Source organism: Octopus sinensis, linkage group LG1 (assembly GCF_006345805.1).
Source record: "Octopus sinensis linkage group LG1, ASM634580v1, whole genome shotgun sequence".
NCBI classification, from domain to species: Eukaryota; Metazoa; Mollusca; class Cephalopoda; order Octopoda; family Octopodidae; genus Octopus; species Octopus sinensis.
In genome coordinates, this window is record NC_042997.1 from 21,145,331 (window position 1) to 21,169,772 (window position 24,442).

Below are 24,442 nucleotides of genomic sequence, written 5' to 3' on the forward strand. Positions count from 1 at the left end.
CAAACGTGAAAATAGCTTTACGCTGATGGGTATCGCATTGTATCTAGCAGCCCGTTTATGTTCCTTGGAGCAAGTGTGTTGCTAGTACAAATCGTTTATCAGGAGAAGTCGTTCGTCGAAAGGATACCCTATAGGAATGATCTATTTTCACCTTCCTGTTTACAGGAGTGTGATAAGAATGAAAGCATCTATCAATAATTTGATTTACGCTGTTTTCCGTGCCTGTAATGATTTAGCCGGGTTTGCACACCATTGTACACATTAGCAAATGTTTTTCATGCTGATTTCTATAGATAAAATTAGCAGCTTCTAATATTTTCAAAGGTTTGGGTGTTGTCTATTACTGAGGAGGTGAAAAGTATGCCGAAACGCTGTCCACGGTAGTTGACTGAAGTCCTCTGGAGAAGGTATGTTGTTTACTCACGTCGTAAGTTGTCATCCGATACGCTAGTCTACAGCGATGAGCCACTTTCATGTTCGAGTAAGCAGGAACATAAGAATGAATATACACTTTCTATCTATCTATCTATCTATCTATCTATCTATCTATCTATCTATCTATCTATCTATCTATCTATATATATATATATATATATATATATATATATATATATATATATATATATATACATATAAATATAAAACTACCTGTATATTATTTATGTGTATGTATAATAATAATCATCATCATTTAACGGCCATTTTCTATGCAGGCATGGGTTGGACGGTTTAATAGGAGCTGGTCAGCCGGGGAGCTAAGTTTACGTTGCCTGTTTTGACATGATTTCTATGGCTGGATGCCATTCTTAACGCCAACCATTTTACAGAGTATAGTAGGTGCTTTATACGTGGCACCGGCACGGGTGCTTTTTATGTGGCGCCAGCACCTAACAGCCCACATGACAAGAATCTCTTAGCTGACAGAGAGACTTGCCTGTATGTATAGATGACCATGATTTTACTTGGCTAGACATGTCTTCTCAAGCACAGCAAATCGCCAGAAGTCTCTGTCGCATGTCATCTCCTCTGGGAGGCCCAAAGTTTGAAGAACAATATAATGGTGCAATAATATTCCTTTACCTGTCATTTAGATATAATCAAATATTTTACTCTCAATAGAAGCTCCATACATTTTATTTAAAAAACATGCACATATGGAGACAGTGCAATCAATATGAAATGGCACTTTTACTAATTAGTCGTCAAATTAAAAGCCTGATTTTATAGTTGTGAAACATTATTAGGACAATGCCTTATGAATTTGTTATTAGCTAAATGGAATTCTTTCGAAGACATACTTTAAGGAAGCCTCTGTGAAAAGTATTTCTCTTCAGATTCACTGAGAAAGTATCAAAATCTTTTCACAATAATTATAGTAACGTTTCTATGTAGCGATTAGAATATTCACTTTAGTTAGTTTGCTATTATTAAGTAATATCTATCGTGTACTTAAAATTAATAACCTATCTGTGGTCCATCTATATGCCCATTAGCTTTTCAATTAATATCTTTTGTGCAGTTTCTAATGTTATTTCTTTGACTCCCTTATTTTGATAGCTTGTCTTTTCTCAGTGCAATTTTCCTCTGCTTCATATGATACTACCTTTCATTATTATTGAAAACTGTTGCATTATGAGAACTTCCATTTTTTTTTCGAAAACATTTTTCGTTTATAGCACTGATTGGTCTACATAATAGCTTCTCTTTCAGTGTGTTGTTATCAGATTTTTTTAAACTGCCCCCTCCCATTCCCCCATTTTGCTTTCCGTCTACATTCATATGTTGTATATTTCGTTTCTCGTCTGTTTTCAAGAGTCCAGGAGTCCAGTCTCTCTGTATCTCTCTATTTCTACTTCCTTTACGACTTTCTAATTCATCCTTTCCTTCTCTGTTAATTTGTATGTTCTTTATATTCCATTCTGTTCATGCTTTGTCAACATATCATCTCATGATTTCCCTATCCTATCGCATAGCTTGTATTAACTTTTGGTTTCTTTTATTATTTGTGATCCAAATATGCCTTGGCAGCTATCATTTTCCGTTGCATTCCTGCAATTATATAATTCTCAACGTGTTATTAGATACACTGAAATAATGTGTAATTGTGCCAAGGTATGCTTTTAATGAAATATAAAAATACGAGACATATCTACGGCTGTCAAACAGTAAACGGTAGTCTCTGACAGCATCGTAACTACTTCCTAACATGCGCACAAACACAATACTCATTCCCGCTCTACTATACACACATTCTCATACACACAGATCTTTAATTCATCTCTTACCACGTTTTCGTTATAACCAATTAGTACAGTAGAGATTAATTCTACCTTTAATGGCAAGATACTTTAGAAATGGTAAATTCAAATTAGTAAAAAGAAATTAAAATACAAATAATATGAAATGTTAATATTTTCAAAATTCGTGAGTTAACACGAACTCTGTATTTGAACAGATATAACACAGGTGTGATTTTGATGTAATTAAGTCTTGTTTAATAAGAATAAATGTAAAATGTGATCAATGCACCATATCGATTTTTCTTGTTAAGGAGAACAATCAGTGGTTTCTTTCTGAAATTGTTTATAAGTTGATATAATATAGCAGTTCGAATTTCATCTGGTTCTGTCTATCGCAACGCCATAAAAAAAGTCAGTACTAAACAGTTTTTCACCCTAAAGTGTGACTCCCTCATTTTACATAGTTATGTCTAATTATATATTCTCTTTATACCATTTTGTTACATTCAAACGCGTAACCACTACATCTCATAGTTACATTTACCACTCAAATTAACCTTCACTACATATACAGCATATGGTTTATTATAGTTTTTCTTGTATTTGTGCATCGATGATACGAGTTTGCTAGCATATTTACTCTGGCATATTTCACGTAAATTCATTGTTTATGCTCTTGCTGTGTTGTTTTCAGACATTAAAGTCTTCCCCTTGTCAATACAAAACTCTCCCTTCTCTCTCTCTCTTCTTTCTCCTCCTCTCTCTCTCTCTCTCTCTCTCTCTTTCGAACAAGCATAGAATAGATGAATACACAACGAATTAGTGGTCAGACCTTCTAACCAGTGTAGTCCAGCAGAACAAGGGTCGGTTATAAGAAATACATAGCTCCAGCGTGTAATAAGCGGACAAAAGATAGTTAGATAGTATGCATATTCACATTACAAGATGAAAGATACCTTTACAGCTGTTTCAAAGATTCGACGTGGCATTGATGTTATAATGTATATCATGCAAGCAGATGTACAGGAGGCAATAATGCACAGCAAATAAGCAAACTAATAATATGTTCAACTTGCATAAAAAGTGACGCGGGGACTATCTTCAAGCTAAAAAACATGAAATATTTTCATCGGAAGGAAGAGTTCATGAAAGAAAGAGAACGCAACCCCATTGGAATAATTCCCGAACACTTAATATTCCCATACCTTTCGCGGTTGCTTTTGGGTGCTCCAATTTTTGTACGAGGAATTACGCAAGGCTGAGTAATGGAATTCTCCAACTAATATTGCTAGTTTCTTTTCCGTGTGTGAGTGGGTACTGCGTTTTACATGTTTTCTAAATTCGTCTCTCTTGATTTAGTTATTAAGAGATTATGATATTTATATATTTCATATCTTATTAAAGATTTAATTCGTCCTCATCTTTGCTGAGCTCTATCCTTTGTCCAGTTCTAAATGTATAATGTTTTTCTGTACATTATTGTGTTTTCGAGTCTTTATAGCTAATAATGAGCTCATTAATCGAGTATAGCTCATGAAAAACTGTTACATTTAGTTTTGAAATTTATACTATTGTGGAAAACGAATTGTTTGGAGTTGACTGGTGAGTTTGTTTTCGTACATTAACCTCTATTTAGTGAGACATCTCTATTTCACTTTGTTTCTCTAATGGAAAATTTTGTTCTTTCCCTCCATGGAGAAGACGACACACTGAAGCTTGTTTAAGAGAGAAAGGCGAGAAAGAGTGAGGAACGTTATCAGAACGCAGTGAAAGAGTACGTAAGCGGGAGAGTTATGTCACCGCTTTGAGAACAGAAAGCGTAAATGTCATCAACAATTTCGAAGATAAAGAGAAAATGGAAAATTTTAACAATGAAAATACTGACATCACTAGCGACAACAATAAGAGCAACATCAAAGACAATAACCGCAAATTTGAAGACGAATTAAAAAGGAAAACGTTTCTCAAAGGAAACATCAAAGCCCCACCACTAACAGCTACATCCGCAACAACTACAAAAACAACATATTTCAAGACAACAAAATATGAACATTTTTAACACAACTGCCAACAACAAGAAGAAAACCAACAACAAATTTTCGCCAAAATTATTCAAGAGACGGGTAGAACACTTTTTCGACGATGATTTTGGGAAAGATTTCAGAAAATGCTTGGTGAAACCTAATCTCCTTACTCTAGCACCTGGTGAAAAAGGTCACATCACACAAAAAAATTGTGGCTTATTTATTGCTTAACATGAAGGCTAAAAGAATTAAAACTCTGACCCCAGCACAAGCTGAAAAATACCTGAAAAATGCCTGAAAGATGTCTGGAGTTTGGATTTCCAGTAGCAATATGCCATAGCGAAGAAACTAGAAAAAGATGGCTTTACCTACATGCTCTTCAGAACATACTTTAATTCCATCCTATATGGAAGACGAGGGAATACGTTTACGAATATGACAGCATGACTTAACATCCAGTATTTCGGAATGACACTGGATGAATATGGGGATATATTCATCATGAAATCCACCCGAAGGAAAACTGGTCAATGATCAGGATGGAGGTGGAAATACTGCTCACAGTAGAAAACTTTAACAATATCTCCAATATCGTTTACATGGAAGACCAGAGTACACAAAAGTGGTGATAGAGGGGACAAAGGCAAAATATGCCAATGGAATTACCACCCATCCAAAAGGCTTTCTGCCACCAGCTAAGGCAAACTAAACGACCTCTGTGGTTAACATCACATTTACACTAACACATATAGATCAATTGAGGACACCTACACCAAGATCCGTCTATCGGCCACATCCATAGCGAAGATATCCTTGCCGCTCTCCTTTAACAGGGCAAGCAAAGTAGTTTTCTTTTGTCCTGGTATTTCTCAATATTTTCCATTTCTTTGGTATCAACTCTTGCAAAATCTATGATCTTGTACTGTCTATTTATTTTGTCTCTTTAACCATGTCTGGTATTCTTACCTAAATAGTATGGCCAGTCTTTAGGGCGGTGTCCCACAAGAATCTTGTAATTCTCATTTTCTAGCACAGCTTCTGGTTGGTCTTCATACCACTTTACTGTTGTTTTGAAGCCACACGCTCGGCTAACATCCTACTTCACTCTTTTGCCTATACAGTCATGCCTGTGCTTATACTCCTTCTGTGCTAGTATATAGCAATCACTCAAAAGAGTGATTGATACTTTCATCTCTTTTCCTGTAGATTCTACATTTGGTGTTTGACTGGGGTTTGCTGATCTTTGCCTTTAGCAGACTTGTTCTAGCTTACTCCGGAAAGCTATAATTAGTGTTCCTGTCACCCGTTTTAAGTCCTGTCCGTCAATCAAAGCCAGCTGTCTTTACTTCCAACATTCTTGGTTTCTTGCATGAGCTGGTCATGCAAATTTTATTTTCCATTTGTTTCTTCTGTTGCTCTTCCTTTTCTCTTCATGTTCTCCTACTTTTCGGTCTCTTTTTGGATATTCCTGGCTGTCCATAATACTCTTCACTATGCACAACATGTTTTAGATCCAGTATCGCAATATTAATAGTGTCTTCTGCATTTGGTAATCCTCTGCCTCCTACCTTTCTTGGTCGGTATTGCTTTTAGGGTGGAGTGCGTTGTGCATTGTGAGCGGCTTCCTAGTTTTTCTATCCAAGTTCCGTTGCTCGACTTTCAAACAATGAGCAGAGTATCACAATGTGGGCATAGCCCAAATTAGAAATACTTAGTAGTAGCAGCTGCTGCATCTGCAACAGTAGCGGCGGCGGTGGCCGTGGCAGCAGCAGCAATAGCAGCAACATAAGCTGTAGTAGTTGCACCACCAAAAACCTATACCATCATAAACATGAAGGAGGGAAGATGTATAAAAATAAATCTGTTAAAATACAGGAAATATTTATGAGGAGGAAAGGAATTTTATGCCCTTCCGATAAAATGTGAATACGAACGTCACTGTAACTGTTGAGAGAAATAACAAGGTGTGCATTCGATGTTCGTCTTCGTATAATTATAGTGTTTGCTGTTGTTGGGAGGAGAAAGGACCAGCTTAGTCTAACTTCAAATAGAATTCATTTTATATAGGAAAAGCAGTTATAGTTAGACAGAATAATAAATAACATAAATACAATAGTAGAAATAGAACGAACATCTAGAATATAAATTCTTTCTGGATTATCCTCAAGGTATTTTTTAAATATTTTTTTCTCACTTTCAGCTTCCAAACTGTATGGTAGATTAACACATAATTTATGTTGAATACATTTGCTTGCAAAAATTACTTATTGATTCAGACAAGATATCTTAACATAAGCAAACATACTAATAACTGCAGGAAATATATGCTTGCTTGTTTTTTAATATTTCTTTATGTATACTTTATATGTATAATTGATATCTATCTGTATACACTATACACACACATACATATATATACACACATAGATATGTATGTATGTATGTGTATATATATGTATGCATGCATGTATGTACGTACGCATTATTTTGCGTTATATTTTCATATTTTGCAAATCACAATTTATCTTTTGATCATCACTTTGTTATGTCTTAAGAAACTGATCCACCGGATTTTCCGATAGAGTATCTAGAATTGAAGTTTTTTATTGTTATTGCTGTTGTTTAACTCCTGATCTATGATGAAATGTATTTAAGATCTCATCGTCTCATTCAAAAGTAAGTAGAGCTACATTATCCCATATACCGTTCTTTGTTAAAGACGGTAATACGTGACATGAAGAAAATTTTATTAATATTTCTAGCAGGTCGAACAGGTTTTGCTCATTTTAGGTTATTATTTGTGCGATTACAGTAGCATAATTGTTTATTAAGCAGTAGCAAACACCTTTAATACAACATAATTTGTCTCATCGTAGCTTCCATATTTTAAACTAGACACTTCAATATTATTTGACAAATTCCAGCCTAATATAACAAATTTCACATAAAAAATGTTGTATAGTTATCGTATATTGTTATCTTGCTCAAGTGCATGCAAAGGCTTGACATATAATTGTAAGCACTGTATTTAAGCACACAATTATGGTAGCTTTATATTGTACGTGTGTTTTATAGTTTGTTTTGCGGAGTAATTCAGCTTGTAATGATGTTGTTAAAGTTCGAAGAGAAGGTAGTTGCTTTGGCTTGAGCAGCCTTGATACAATTATAGCCTGCCATCAGTTTATATGCGATTCATTGACCTGGTATACCGAATATATTACGTTTAGATAAGGTAGAAATTTATCTGGTACACTGTTTGATGCTTGGTTTTGACGTAGTGCTGTAAATTAATGTGTAATCCATCTTGGATATCCTATGAATCTAGGTTAGTACATAAATCGAGATAAGAGAGTATAGCGATGATGTATTTATGTTTGTATATGGATTTGTTTTTCCTGTGTGTAAATTATACCAAAGAAATATTAATTTCCTACGTTATTAATACAAAATTGGGTGCTTTGAGGAAGGAGTGTTAACCCACGTAATACATGTTTTACCATCAAGAGATGAAAAGCAACGTTGATCCCAGAGCGATTTGAACTCATAGTGCAGCGGAAATGACCAAATACTGAACATTCCAAAGAATATTAGTTTCAGTATGCTCTTAAAGCAGTTGCGTGTTAAAATATTTTTGCATTATATGGAGATATTTGCGAAAAAATCATTGTTTCCAAAGTTGTTTATGGTTTATAAGAATGTAGTGAGTGTCTAATAGAAATCGATTAGCCCATGGCAAATAGAATATATTGCTATCAGAATTCTTATGCTGTCTGTTAAAAGTTCATCTATTTTATTTTACCACAATTCAAATGAGTATTTAGTTATTAAATTTTGGGAAATTATATTACGACTATTGAATAATATTGGTTTCGAATTTTGGCACAAGGTTAGCAACTTCGAATGAGGGTGACGCGATTACATCGACCACAGTACACAACTGGTAATTATTTCATCGACACTGAAAGGATGAAAGCGGAATTTGAATCCAGAATATAAAGACAGACGAAATGCCGCTATTTTGCCCAGTGTGCTGATGGTTCTACCATCTCGCTGCCTTACCCCCGCTTAGTAATATTGAAGGTAGCTTTCAAAAGTGAGGTGTAACAAAAAATAAAAAAAGAATGATTTAGACAAGTTATAGAGAATTCAGGTATCAGTTTTACTTTTCTGAGTTAAATTTTACTAAGTCTAAATGGGATTTTGATCCCTTCGATGTTTCTCAACTCAGCTACACTTAGTACTAAAGTTATTTTAACCAACTAATTTACTTTCAGTTTAGAACGTAATTATGGATCAATTACTAGATCAATGATTTTCCGATAGCAAAAAATACCGTCCATCATTCCATTCAGGATTTTATAAAAAAAAAATACAGGTAAAAATTAAAACAGTATTATATGTAATATACTTATAAATATCAAGAGCCACAGATAGCTGAGACGATATGCTATGAGTCAAAGTGTCCATGATATTTCGTGCCAAGTCAACTCTACTGCGATATGCAACGACTAACATATTAACACCTAATGCCTCTTGCCCTTTATAACTATTTACAGTTTTTTTTTGAGTAGTGCAACGTGTTAATCTTTCGTTAATTTGCAGCGCTGAACTCAACTACATTAATGGAACCAACGTAGGCAGGAAAAGCCTCTGCCGAAGCCATCAATGATTTCCTATGACCCGATGTGTTACGAGACTCACCTATTCTGAAACATTATTATATAAAACATTTATATTCTGCTCTATATCACCAAATTTCAGATAATTGAAGCTGCGTGACAAAGAGCACGTAAAATGTACTTCACAAGATTAGTATTTAACGCAACTCACGAACAAGCCATGTGACAATTGAAATTAATTAAATTTATAGCTAAACTGTGGCATACAGAAAAAAAAATTCAATGTGAAATTATTCCTGGTAATTCTATAAGTAATGCTTTTATACATGAGGATACAATGTGAGAGTGTGGCATCAGAGATGAGTATTAAACGTGTTTGAAGTTGTTGTCAATACGATTGATACTACAACGTTGTCAATGCAAATGGATTGTTGAGGAATTTTATTGATAAGTTTCTTATAAAATCAAAGACGTGCGTGGTTTGCGGCTATCACCACTAGTGTGATCTAGGGTCTTTGTATGTTCACTTGAAAGAAAATCAAGTGATATATGATAAATAGACAACCATAATCAAGCTGTGCCTATCTCGGCAGTAGTTGCAATCATATACTATTTCTTTCTTTTTGTATTTCAGGAACAGCATTTCCTTATTTAAAGATGCGACGTGGAGGCTATTGGCTTTTCACCAAGAAAACAACTAGCTAGAGGTAAAACGAGATAAGATATATGATGATGGATAGATACATGAATAACAAATACTTTCTTAAAGATCAATTGAAACAGGGATACAAAATAGTTGAGTACCTATAAGCCTATATGTTTGTATATGTGTAACAGCGAGTATGTCAGAGTGGTTGAGCGTATGTTCACACACACACACACACAAGTATCATGTTATATAGGTGAAATGGGCTGGTTAAGTTATAATTCTGAATTTAAGAGTAATATTAATTCCTTAAAGAGGCAGTTGTCTCTCTCTTTTTTTTATAGTAATATAAATGAGATTAAGTGATATTCATGACTTTCTCAAGTATATTACTGATCTAAATAAAAGGAAATGAATGCAACTAGAAATTAATGCTTGTCGAGAAAATTGCCTTTGTTGTCGGAAGTCGGAACGAATAAAGTAATTTTGGAATAAAACAGGTTTTTAGTAAGTACGGGAAACGAAAAATGTCAGCGAAACGAAGTTAATTCAAAGTAACTTGAGTAATAATTTCTGTGAGGAAATTTTGAATTTCTAGTTTTAAGCAAAATGCTTTATTCAAAATAGAATTTCACAAAAGCCTTTTGTGAGATAGTTATAGAAAAAGTTGCTGACGTATGAAGTAGTCTAACTTTGACTTGGAATCATAGGTATATTTTACGTTAACTACAGGTCTGTTTTAATTCACAAGCACACACACTCACATACATACATACACATAGATGCATACGCATACACAACTGCGGACACACACATCCCATATGAGTATGTATGAGTAAATATTATTAAAACAGCGAGTGTGCTCAGTTTTGTTTTTAAGTTTTATCGATTTCTATCATATTTTATATTTTATATTTTACTAGCAATGCATCCCAGCGTTTCCCGGGTGTTATGATCGACAGCCATATTGTATCATTTGTTCCTTTCTTATGGGCAGAATCGGCACAGCTGATATATAGTGAACAGGATTACTGGCTTAATGGAAATTATTTTTGGCTTGAAAGTGAAGTGGGGGAGGGTAGTATTGTTTCATTGTAAAAAAGGGGGTTAATACGATTTTACCCAGAAATCACGTTTCCAAATTTTTATTTCCCCCCTGTTCCCATCGCAATTTCTTAATTTGTAACTTTGTTATGAAGTTTTTTTTAATACTCATAGAAAAATAGAGATTACGACTCTGGGAAATACACACACACACACACACACACACATATATATATATATATATTGAAGTTGTTTTTTTTTAAAGAAACACTCAATGCTCTTTTCCCCAACTATCCCCATCATCTACCCGCTTCCAAAAAGCTAAAACCTCCCAATGTTTCACTTCGTCTTATATTTCACGCATGTGTAGAATTATATTGAAATATCAGACTACCACTAGAAAACCCGACATGTTAGAAACGACAGGTAAACGACATTATTTCTGAAGAAACTTCCCCGCCTTCCAAAAAGCTAAAAGTGAAACACTGCGAGTTTGTAGCTTTTTGAAAGTGGCGAGATGATGGGTCGATGTTTGGGAAGGAGATTTAAGTGTTTCTTTAAGGAAATAAGGAAGAAGAAAGTTCTTAAAGATTCGTACACCCTGATTTCTTCTCCATGAGTTACCAAGAAAAGTATTTGGATAAAAGTAAAAATGAAGATATTGGGGTAGAAAAAAGGGGGGAAATTAAGATATTGAAAACGTGGTTCTTTGAGGCGAAATCGTAGTCTCCTGTATTGAAAACATAGGAATCGGAAGAAATTTAAGAAAAAAAAAGCGGGGTGGGGGGGGCAAATGTCCCCTTGGACATACTAGAAACAACAGGTAAAGGACAGGATTTCTAGGAAAACATTCTTGTAAGTGTATATCGAAAATCAGGTTTTTAAATACGCTCATCACAAACTCAAATTGCAGACTAGAAAAAGGTTATTTCAATCGGATTTGAGCTGTAATTTTGCGCGTGCACACTACAAGAAATAACATAATTCATGCAGAAGTTTTACCGTGAGAGAGAGAGAGAGAGAGAGAGAGAGAGTGTGTGTGTGTGTGTGTGTGTGTCAATGGAAGTTATTTTATGGCATTCTTCCGTCTGAAGCAAGAAAGTTATCACATCGATCATATGCGATCATACCATTGTTCGTTAATTTCCGTAATTTTTAAAAAATTCTTTATGCTTTGAAGAGAGCAGAAATTGAAAACGAGGAAAAGTGAAATGGTGATATTTGCTTTGAAGTGAGAGCAGATAAGGAAAGATGTATGTACGCGTATATAAAATGAATGCGTGTGCGTGAGAGAGAGAGAGAGAGAGCGACAGACAGAAAGAAAGTGAGTGAAGGTGTGTGATGTCATGTATGTATTGTTTTGCATACACATTATCTTTCATATACACGTACATAAATACATATGCAAGCATCTATTTTTGTATGTATGTGTGCGTGTGCATGTGAGAAAGAGAGAATGAGTGACTGCATTTCCTCATATCATATAGAGAAATTGATGTCTTTTAATGAATTTTTTTTGGTTGTGGCTTATTTTGATATAATATTTATGTGCACATTTTCATAAATGTTTGTCTAAGTAGAATTCTACGCATGCGTGAAACATCGGACGAAGGTAAAATATTAGAAGCAAATCGAAATATTACACGAAAATAACCACAAAATTGTGCGACTCGACCTCGTATCCGAGATTATTTTAGTAGTAAAAATTTGTTGTGCTAAAAAATATAGTTTATTTGGTAGACTTTATATTGGGTCATCCCATAAATAATGCGGTTTCTTTGTACTTCTTTTATTTTTCAAAATTAAGATAAAGTTTTTTTTTATCTAAATATACTCTCCTTCGTTTTCTTCAATGCTCTTCCATCTATCTGGTAAATTTGCAAGCCCCCCCCCTCTTACAAAATTCACTTGTCCGTGACGAAAATTAATCCTCCACTACTGTTCTGACCTCGTCTACAGAATTCATATTTTTTACGTCCAAATGATTTTGAAGACTGCGTTATAGACGATAATCAGAGGGGGTAATGTCCGGCGAATATTGTGGGTGGGGCATTGTTTCCCATTCAAACTACTTCGGCCTTTGGAATGCCATCTTCGCTGTGTGTTGCCGAGCATTATCCTGACGGAAGAACACCTTTTTTTCTTGAAACCAAAGATGGTCCTTTTTCTTCTAGCGCTGACTTGAAGGACTAGTTGAATGACCAAATCCAAGCTTCTTTGCTAGTTCCTCAATAGTTACGATGGGATTTTGTTGCACCAGGGTTTGCAGGACGTTTCCTCGTCAAGCTCTACAGATCTTCCAGAACGAGGCTCGTCTTCTAGGCTGGAACCACCGTTGACACTTACGCTTAATATACGATCCTCATATACTGCATTAATATTCCTCGCATTTTCCGTTGCATTGATGCCTGTATTGAACTCATAAAGCAAAATATGCCGAATAAGCTTCTTTGCCACTTTCATTATAGCTTTGAAAAAATAACTATTAAAATCGAACTGCACTCTTCAAAACTTGCACTAAGAATAAGGCAAAGTAAAATTACTAACTGCTTTTATAGCAAGTTTATGCAGGTAGATTATCCTGTCCTCTCCGACCTTTAGTTCATGCAATTGAAAATCCACAAGCCTATAACACAAACAGGAATTTTTAGATGGCTGTTGTTACTTAAAAATATATATGCAAACATGAAAGTTGTAAACTTCATGACTCTTAATGTCTCATTAGACATACAGTCAAATAGTTTCTCGTTGATTTGCCATATATCTGCGACACACATTATATTGCCCAAAGAAAAACTGGATACAAAACATTAGTTGATAATACAACCATTATACATAGAATTTCCCCGAAAACTTCATGAGTCATGAAAGCTATATTAACAGTACAATATGAAACCAAAATGTATACACAGGCTGTATGTATCTTAGTAAGAACTGAACTAATACTAATTTCTTATTACTAAGAGAACTTTTGAGTTAAACCATAATTGTCGTAGTAGTAGTTGTAGCTGCAGCAGTCTCCAAAGTAAAAGCAGAGAATATGTCATTTCTAGGTTTCTCACCTACTATATAACGACTAAACTAACCGCCTGCAATAAATACCTCATTCTAAAGATAAAGTGAAGTTCTAGAAACGTCGATAAATTTTAGGAGTTTTACCGTTTCCAACTCAACATACTGGACTAGTAAGAAAGCAAGAAATTTTCTAAATAAAAGAGACACTTTCGCATTGGGGAATTCCTAATATTGCATGATTAAGCAAAAGTTTGTTTCCTATTTATATACATGGGAAACAGATTTTTGCTATAACTGTGACTTACTTCTTATACATAAGCGTGTGTGTTGTGTGATTGTATGTGCATATATGTGTGTGAGTATGTGTGAACGTGACTGCGCTTATCCCACCAGAAGTGGCGGAAAAGTGAGGCAGTAGGTGATACCAATTTAGTAAACACATACACACACACCGTGTCGTGAGGATTCTTTAAACTGTCGGCATTTATTTTCTTCCAAGTTTTCGTCACCAACTATTGAAGTATTGTGATGTATTGAGCGACTGAAAGAGAAGAGAGAACATGTTTATCTGCAATGAAATACAACTGATTATGACAATTTTAAGGGAAACACGACAATGACTTATTTGCCAAATTCCTTCTTCAGAATTTTACAAATGGGCAAATATTCTACTCAAGTGAAACCCATGGTATTTGTTTGAATATCGATTTCATGTAAATGTGAACGTTTCTCTGTTTTCCGTACTTTTACTGATATAGTTCAAGTGACAGTTATATTTCTATTCCACGTTCATAGTACACTCGGAAAATATATATTAAAAAAAACGTCTAAATTAGACGGAAGCCTTTTCTTTATCTATATCTCACTTTAGATTTTGATCTTGCTTGGCTAACAATAAATCTACTTATCTATACTTTATTTCTTTTTACCACTTCCTTCTTCGTAATCACCCCACACCAAAACAATAATAATTTCCTTTCACACTTATTGTAATTTATGTGCTGTCAGGTACATTTTTATATTAAATTAAAACACCGTCAGCTATATCCTTTTTGGCGTTTATGCTATTTCTGTTAAATGACCATAAAATATATTACTGATTTAGTCTGCTATGAAGAAAGTATATGTGACTCATGTTCCTATCGTATTTCCACTTAAGATTCCACCCAAAATAGAAAATATCTCTCTACAACTAAATTAGGTTAAATACTACACACAAAATACATAGAAGAAATGTGTCTTATGTTTCCTAAAATAGTATTAGTTTACAAACATTGCTTTATTTGTAGAAATTATACAAAGCACACATACATGATGTATGTGTGTATATATATACATACATATATAAACACTTATATGCATATAAATATATATATATATACACACACAATTATATATATATATATATATATATATATATATATATATTATATATATATATATATACATATATACACGTATATATATAAATTCAAGAGCGTAGGCTCGAAACGTAAAGACTTATATATATATATATATATATATATATATATATATATATATATACGTATGTAGTCACTACTCTTACGTTCGTCAATTGCAACATATGTTTCTTTATTTCTCAGCAAGTCATTAAGTTCGACATGAATTGACTAGACATGTAGAAAGGCTGGTAGAGTACCTTCGAATATCAGGTAACAGCATAAGAGCTCTGATATAAACCATTCTAACTCGCAAGAAGGTCTTCTACGTGTTTATGTTGAACATGATCTTTAGAATGGTAGGAAATCAAGTACGTCCATTGACATACATTTTTCACTAAAAATTGATTTAGACTTCGAAAACCTAAAGCGATATCAAAAAACGAGCATGCTGACGACACATGAATGAGACGTGGTGAACAACTCTGAAAGGCTTTGCATGGCGAATATTTCTTTAAGGTGGTTGCCCCATATATATATTTGCAAACTAACCTTGGCCTATAACAACAAATCCGTCCTAAATATGGCCAAGAAGTAGCAATATTCGAAACACAAGAGCATAAAATAGCCTTAATATTTATTGAAATAGCCCCAACTTCTAAAATACGAATAACAAATGTTACCAATGTGCAGTACTTTCACAAAACATACCAGATCGTATTAAGATATCCTCCAATATTTCAGACAAAATGAACTTCGAGATACAATAACTACGCTCGAAATTTGTAAATAAAAACCTGAAGCACCCAATTCAGCTGTTTCAAATAAGAATTATATGGTACTCATATGAATCTTCACTGGTCACTAGAAAATCGTTAGTTATTTCTAGAGAAATCTTTTTATTGCTATCTACCCGCATCTCGCAGATCCTTATAAATGTTTGAAATGATAGTATTTTGAGTGGACAATTCTGCTTTCTACGGTTCTTGGTGTTGTCGTTACTCCTTGTGATGATCCTTGTTTTAAGCCTGCTGTAACAGAGAGAGGGGTCTCTCGATTCGTGGCAATGAGAATGGTAGAGTCTTATTTGTTACCTATGACTTTTGCTTGGTGGTACCTTACAACTGACTAACTCCCGTGATATGTTCTTTTTGACGCTTTTGTCCTTTACGATTTCTTTGTAGAAATGAAGCAGATACTATTTACTTTAGGTAGAGAGTAGAACTGAAACTGAAATATTAAAAAAAAATGATCTTCTTGTCTAGTCTTAGTAAGTCGTACACCTTCCAGAATTCTCAATAAAGGGCCTTAATAGAAATATAATGAAAATGAAAATTACTTCTTTTATTTGCACTTGTAAAACATCAAGATGTATTGCTCTTTTTACTCTTTTACTCATTTCATCCATTCGACTGCGGTCATGCAGGAGTGCCGAGTCAAATTTTAGCATATCACAGTTGACTCAGCTGCGATGTGCTAAATAGCAACCACAACAATAGATGAAGATGTGATGATTTCTTTTATCGATCTCAAAATCCCAAGATTTGGGGAGCAGTTAAAAGGCAGAATAAAGAAATGCTATAGCTACAGAGTTTATCCTAAACAGGTAATAACCCACAGTAGTGTTTCCAGACAAATCATCTTTTAAAATTGTCTATAATTTTTAAGTTCTCTGCAAGGGCTACACAGATAGTTAGTGTCGATGCCCAGAATCGATCCCAAACTACTCAGCATTTATCCTCCATTTACCAGGACAGAATTCAATTTTGAATTTCCACAGACCGCATAGCCTTTATCAGTATTTCTCAACCATTTTTTACGTATACAATAATCCCTCAACTATCGCAGGTGTCACCTTCTAAAAAACCCTTCGAAGCAGAAACATTACTGTATTGTATATTTTTATTATTATTATTATTATTATTATTATTATTATTATTATTATTATTATTATTATTATTATTATCATCATTATTATTATTATTATTATTATTATTATTATTATTATTATTATTATTATTATTATTATTATTATTATTATTTTGATAAGTTGTATATACTTATTTATTATAAATGCAAAACAACACCACGGAGGAATCGACGTAAGCTTAAATAATAAACCGCAAAAGGTGAACCGCGATATGGCGAGAGATTACTGTAAATCGTTTTGATTCCTATTTTACTCTACTGGTTTCCAATAGTCATTCAATGTTTCTATAACAAAATATTAAGAATTGTATAAGAAGAATTGTTAAAATATTTTGCGTTGTAGAAGTATGACCAATTTACTGCACGTAAATTTTAACGACAGAATCTTATATAGGCTTCCAAGTGTCATGTTGACTCCGGCTGAGAACCAATGGTCAAGCTGAAAAATGTAATGCAAGGGTTCTAAACTTCCACTTCGTATGATCTTTGATAAGATTTTCAATTTACACAAAAATGAAAGTAAACTACACCTAGAGCGCTTATTGTCCGTAATTATTAGGAATTTTATGACTGGCACACGTTTATCGTGTGAAATGAAAGTTTCACTGTGTCTGAATACTCACTATGCCATACATTATTATGCATGTTTTAAAATATTGTTTAATGTCAGCATTTTATTTTAAAATATCAAATCCAGGATTAAGGTTTGTTAAATCATGAATATTGAATGAATGAATTCTCTTCAATTCTCTGTATGAGGCTGCTTTCAACTCTTTATTGTATAGACAGCACAATACTAAACATAAAGTACGGTAATTATAACGGCGTGATTATAATGAAAGAAAACCCATGCTTATGCAATTGTCTGCTCTTTGCTTGTTAATTTGTTCCCAACTTCGTTTGTATCAGTTATGTCTTTTGACAGGGCTATTATGCTTTAGCATAAAAGTAGCTGCTTTCCATTTAAGTTTGTAAGGCAATTTAAATTTCGTATGAGAAGCGGTTACAGAAGGTCCCTGTTGAACAGAGTATTATTAAAGAGTTTTATTGGGAAAAATATGTGAACGTAAAAATATTGTAATAAATGAATTTTAAAGGCAGAAAAGCAAGTCTCTATAAAATTATATTTTAATGTTCCATAAAGTTTATCCAACTCTCTTTGCAACAAACGGGTTACTGTGCTTAATAGGGCGAAAGCAAATTTTCTGACATTTCTTTTTCTGTGTGTATGTGTGTGCGTAAAATACATAAAACAAAATTCAGTAGTTTTAATTTCTAAATGTTTCTTAGTGTGTTTATGTATGTGTGCTAGTGTATGTTGTGTGTGTGTGTGTGGTGTGTGTGTGTGTGTGTGTGTGTGTGGTGTGTGTGTGTGTGTGGTAAGCTAATGTAGATTTTCGTTAAATACTTGAGGTGATTACCTGACTAGGTCATTAATAGAGTTACAGGTTCTGTAATAAGAGATTGTGAGAAATACATGGATTTATACTTTGACCATTTATTAAGCATTGCAAGCCTTGGACAGCGGGTGTCATATATTTATATGTACATAATCATACATATATGTGTATACATGTGTGTGTGTTTGTGTGTATGTATGTTGTGTGTGTGTGTGTGTGTGTGTGTATGATTATGTAGGTATACATGTTATATATATGTATATACGTGTACATTTTACACTAGTTCGCCCGTCGTTTCCGACGATCATCCCAGCTGTGGCCGATCAGTCTTCTGCGTGCTCGAGAGGCTATGCCAAAGGTCGGGCACTAGTGGTATACTGGGACTGAAAGCAAGAAATTTGTTCTAGATTTGCTAAGTCCACGTTTTCTTTATGCCCTCTGCAACCATTTTCTGTTCGTAGGAAGTAGCACCTTTGATGGAGCAGTTTCGCCGGGCAGGACGGTCTAGTGCTTACATTTCCCAAGAGTCGAGGTCGACCTCAAAGCTCTGCAGTGAGGCTTTGTGTGTATTTTTGAAGCGCTTCTTCAATCTATCTTACGTGAGTTTGCCTTCCGCCAAGTCGCTGTAAAACAGTCTCTTGGGGAGTCGCGTACCAGGCATTTGAACAAGGTGGCCTGCCCACCTAACTCGCGCTCTCCTTAGCAGTGTGTCGATGCTTGACAGATCAACTCGAGGGAGGACCTCCGTGTATGGGACCTTGTCTTCAAAGATTATTTCCACCAGCTTTCTTTGGCAGATCATGAGGAATCCGTTTATCTTTTTGATGTGACGTTCGTAAACCGTCTAAATCACGCAGGCGTACAGTAGTGTAGGCGTCTCCTCTCCCACACTGATTCACATAGCCTTTCGAATGCTGAACTTCCCTTGACAATGAGCATGTCGATATCAATGTTCACACATCTAGAGAGCGTGCTATCGAGGTATGTGAATTTATCAACAACTTTCAGAGTTTTGCTGTTGACAGATAATCGGGCCCACATACGGCTTCTGCAAGGCAGGCTGGTGCATAACCTCTGACTTTTGGGTACTGATTGTGAGGCCAAATTTGTTGCAGGCGGTGGAAAAGCAGTTCATGATCTGCTACATCTGGACCTCCGTGATGGTGTTGAGTGCGCCGTCGTCTGCGAACAGGAAGTTGCACGCTAAGTCTTCTTCCACCTTGGTCTTGATTTGTGGCTTCCACAAACTGAAGAGTCTGCTATCAGTCCTGAATCTGATCTTGATGCTGCTTTCGTCGTCGTTGTGGAATGCGTCCGAAAGTATGGCCGAGAACATCATGCTGAACAACACAGGTGCGAGCACACAGTCCTGCTTGACTGTGTTAGTGACTGGAAATGCGTCAGAAGATTCTCCACTGGCCAGCACTTGAGTGAGCATGCTGTCGTGAAACTGACGCACCGTACTGAAGAATTTTTTCCGGGTAGCCGAAATTTCCCATGATCTTCCAACTCACGACTGACGGTTTCAAAGGCCTTGGTTAAGTCTACAACCGTCGTGTATAGATCCCTGTTCCGTTCCTGTCACTTTTCCTGAAGTTGGCGTGCAGGAAAAATCATGCCCAACGGCCCTCTTCGAAGCCATGCTGTCTCTTGCAGATATCTGTCTTCTATGTGCTGAGTGAGGTAGTTATGGAGTATCTTGTCTGTGATGGCTGTGATGACAAGGAGAGAAATTCCTCGGTGGTTGTCACAAGACTGCCTGTTTTTCTCTCTGCTGGAGGCTCAGTCAGAGAACTGCTTTGCCCATTTGGCACCCGCATTCATGCAACCCTTTCTCGCCGAAGATTAAAAAGGGACCAAATAATACTTCGCTTATACGTGTCTAGGTCTTATATTTGTTAGTCACAGCTTCTTTCTAACTACAATGATTTCACTCGTAGATTTCGCTTCTGTATTTTCCCACTATTTTTTTTAACTATGATTCTCTCTTCGCTGACATTCACACGCCAACCAGCATATGTATTATCTTAATGTCTATTGCATAGTGATATTAATAGTATCTATGTCACTTCTTGCTTATACTGATATTAATAGCAGTAATGTTACCGCCATCATTAAAATTATAGCATTTATTTACACGACTAACCATTACGTTTTAATTAATCGTAGTGCTGTCCATGATTGCAGAGAGTGAGGCGGAAATATAAATGATCATGAAATGGATCTTATTGTAATGGATTTTATTTTAAATCTTGTTGAATCTTTTATTTATTTTCACAAATATGCGTTATTTTCCCCGACTCCTGGCAATAAAGTGTAACATTTGCAGTGAAATGTATTTAGGCTTTCAATATTTGAATTTTACTTAACAGAAACCTGGCTTGCCTAGAGCAATGAAAAAAGTCATGAATTATTCTAAAAGTAACTTAAATTTGAGCTGTAAAAGAAATTTCACATTTCCATACAAATATATTCTGACAAAGAATATATATTATTAAAGAGTTTCTGATAATGCATAATCGGAAAGCAGAATGAATAATTTTGAGTGCCAGAAGGGCCGAAAACACTCCGGAAATATACTATAAAATACATTTTATACTACTTCGTCAATGCGACGCTGTTGCATCATATCAGTATTCAACAGTATGATGATAATTATAAATCAAATACTACATTATGAAATCTATATATTCAAAACTACCTCTATCAGGTTCATAAGCTGTTAAACAAATCCTTTTGCTTGTTTTAATCACTGGACGGCAGCCATGCTTGGGCACCGCATTGGCTGTTAAGAGGTGGAGACACAAATATAATAAAGGTATCTACCTCTCATATATATGTTTCATATTCGCCTTATAATGGCAATATGACCATGCTAAGTATAATTATTTGTGGAGGCGCAATGGCCCAGTGGTTAGGGAAGCGGACTCGCGGCCGGAAGATCGCGGTTTCGATTCCCAGACCGAGTGTTGTGTGTGTGTGTGTGTGTTTATTGAGCGAAAACACCTAAAAGTTCCATGAGGCTCCGGCAAGGAGGGGGGCACCCCTGTTGTACTCTTTCGCCACAACTTTCACTCGCTCTCTCTTCCTGTTTCTTGAGTAACGCTGCGATGGAATGGCGTCCCGTCCAGCTGGGGGGAACACATACGCCACAGAAACCGGGAAACCGGGCCCATGATCCTGGCTAGGCTTGAAAAGGGTGACGTTTATTGTTTTTTTTTAAGTATAATTATCTACAAATTGTATGACAAAAATTATAGTTAACTCTAGAATTAATTCTTTCTAATCACCGTAAAACACAAAAACAAAAGAAAAACAAAGAATACCAAACCAAATCAATGGACAACAGCGGCCGGGAGAGTCATAGCAACTGTACGAAATACTACTTAGAACAACCGGGAAATTTCCCGCATCAGTGTTTAACGAACATCATCAGCAGCCGGGGAAAACAATCAAACGTTGTTAGAGAAAATACAAACCAAAAGTTTATACCTGGACCGCGAATTAGGAACATTCATATCAACATATACGACGGAAATTAAAATATACAAATAAAATCTAATAACTAGCTAATACATACAAACACACGCCCACACATAAGTATATATTAGGAATAAACTGCTTATTAATAAATATAACAATAAAAAAAAAACGTAACTCGATTCGAAGAATGACGTACAATGAGGCTAAACCATCAGCATACAGTCATTGATATCACCATCATCAGAAACCATTATTTTAGCCTTCTTTCTTCCAGGGCTTTGGTGTGAAAAGAATCCTACCCTTGACAGGAAATCGCAGAGGCAAATGAAGGCGCAAAACAGACGTGAAGATTATTATCCAATGAGAAAAGGAAAGACAAAAACACTATTTGGATAATGCTTCCTAAGTAACCCAAGCAAACAATCTAATCAATAAATCCATCTTCTTAAGATTAATGCACGAGCAATAAAATGTCAAAATAAGCTTCAAGTTTGAAATTAACCGAATTACTCAAAATATCACTGTAAAGCTGAAGTACAATTAAATTGCCTAATTAATTTTTTAGCTTTCAAACCTTGTTTAATTATACGCCTAAAAAGATTATTAGTAGCCTCAAATTGTAATTCCTAACCATTAGTTATTTTCTTCAACCTTATTACTTGTGCTCTAAACACGTTATAACGTAGCCTACTAAGCGGGCAACTTTCGGCGTAAGGAGTCACTACCACTTGGAATTTAAACTCACAAGCCTTACTGTACAAATTAACAACTAATAGATTTGTTACAAATCTTAATTGAATAAATCTTATTAACATTATTATCACACCCGATAGCCTCTAAATCTCAAAAGTAAATTCCAAATAATATAATTCGAAAGAAACAAAGACTTGGAATGAAAATATCTTCTATATATCTATAACAGCTACGAAGCTGTCAAGCTAGACCCACTTTCTTTCTTTTTCGTAACTCCCTAAGAAAGTTTAATTGACAAAACGTTAAGTATAACTCAGCTAACAAAGGATAACGATTACCCCCACGGGAATGTTTCTAACGTGTCCTAAGTACTTTACTCGCAAATAAAACGTATGCATTATCTAAAGCTTAACTCTTTAAATTTATTTTTTAATACAAGTAAATTCAGAGTACCATGTATCAGATATAAAACCTTCTCCATTCTTCATCGAAATATATTCCTATTTGCCGCTATACACCGAATCTATTCATTTAAACATTTCCCTTCTATCATTCTTAAACCTAAATGAGTAGAGTACAAGAATCAAATGCATACATCGTCTTAATTAGCTTTACATCCCTAAATTTATCCAAAAATTCAATGCAAGACCTAATGCTCCATAATAAACTTACCCATGTACAACGGGCTTCCACACAGTTTGAATTTAACAAATTCACTTACAAGGTATTGATCAACCCCGAGCTCTACTAGAAGGCGCTTGCCCAAAGTGTCGTCAAAGGAGAGAATCTGAAACCACATTGCCACAAAATTAACTTAGAACGTCAAATAGCACATGTACTTTCTGAATGGGCATTACACAGGGATATCCTTAACAGTAACGCCACTTTTCAACAACATTGATATTAATAGCGTAATATTCATTACTATGCTCATTTGAAACCTCGATGAAACCGTTTTCTATGGTTTTAATAAACCATTACTCAAAATACAAATACAAAAAAATCAACATTCCAATGGGGAATCGTAGTATCAATCATGGTACGCTTTCAGCAATACTTAAGAAATGGTAATTAGTGCTGATGCCTATTTTGCTTCCAAATATCTGTCCAACATAAACATAGAGGATAACACAGAAAATAAAAAAAACAACTTATGCAACTGTTTAAAAGGAATGAGAGATTAAGAGAGTGTAATCGTATGTGCTTGATAGAGAGATGATATGACCATTTTCAGCAAAATACATACTTTCTGAAGGCAATGTGTTTAGATTAACTCGTTATTAAAAAAATTATGTGATTCGATTGCTGAATAGAGTCTAAATTATTTTAAGAGGGAATTATGAAGAGAAAGAGAAATGGAGGAGACAAAAATAAGTGGCATACCAAGCCAACGAGGAAGCCTCTCTGAAGTCGTTTGAAGTGCTAGGAATAATAGTCAAATTTGCCTCATATTACACTGTACTAACTAGAAAAGGAACGACACATTGAATGATAGAGTATGTCTATAACAACAATAGAAAGAATGAGAAATATGGTAGAGACACATAACAAACGAATAAGGAGAATGATAATCTGTCTTATATTAAATACGCTTAAGAGTATAATAAGCATAATCTACAGAAAAAAAAGAAACATATATATCCTGAGAAACACACATGACCTTGTATATCTGCGGATTACAATGTTAAATATAAAAATGCAATCTTTGGGATTAAGAAAAAAATCAGGAACATTTATTTTTTAATATTGATATAAGCTGTAATCATCGTCGTATTAGACTGAAATATTGATATGTTGCTTTGTAATCTTGTATTAAACTCAGCTTTTCTATCAAGCTTTTCTGTTGCGTGTATACACACACAAATGTAGACACGCACCTGACGCGCACACATACGTGCAGATAAATGTATACATGTATACTTACGTACATACATACACATACACAGCAT

At 34.9% G+C, this 24,442-nt stretch overlaps 1 long non-coding RNA gene across 1 annotated transcript; it reads left to right on the forward strand.

Annotated features, from left to right (window-relative positions):
• The first annotated feature begins 8,545 nt into the window (after window positions 1–8,545).
• Window positions 8,546–22,288, forward strand: LOC118767265. Its single transcript, XR_005003178.1, has 3 exons — window positions 8,546–8,639; window positions 9,518–9,678; window positions 22,075–22,288. It is a non-coding gene; the product is annotated as an uncharacterized LOC118767265 (long non-coding RNA).
• Window positions 22,289–24,442: the final 2,154 nt, after the last annotated feature.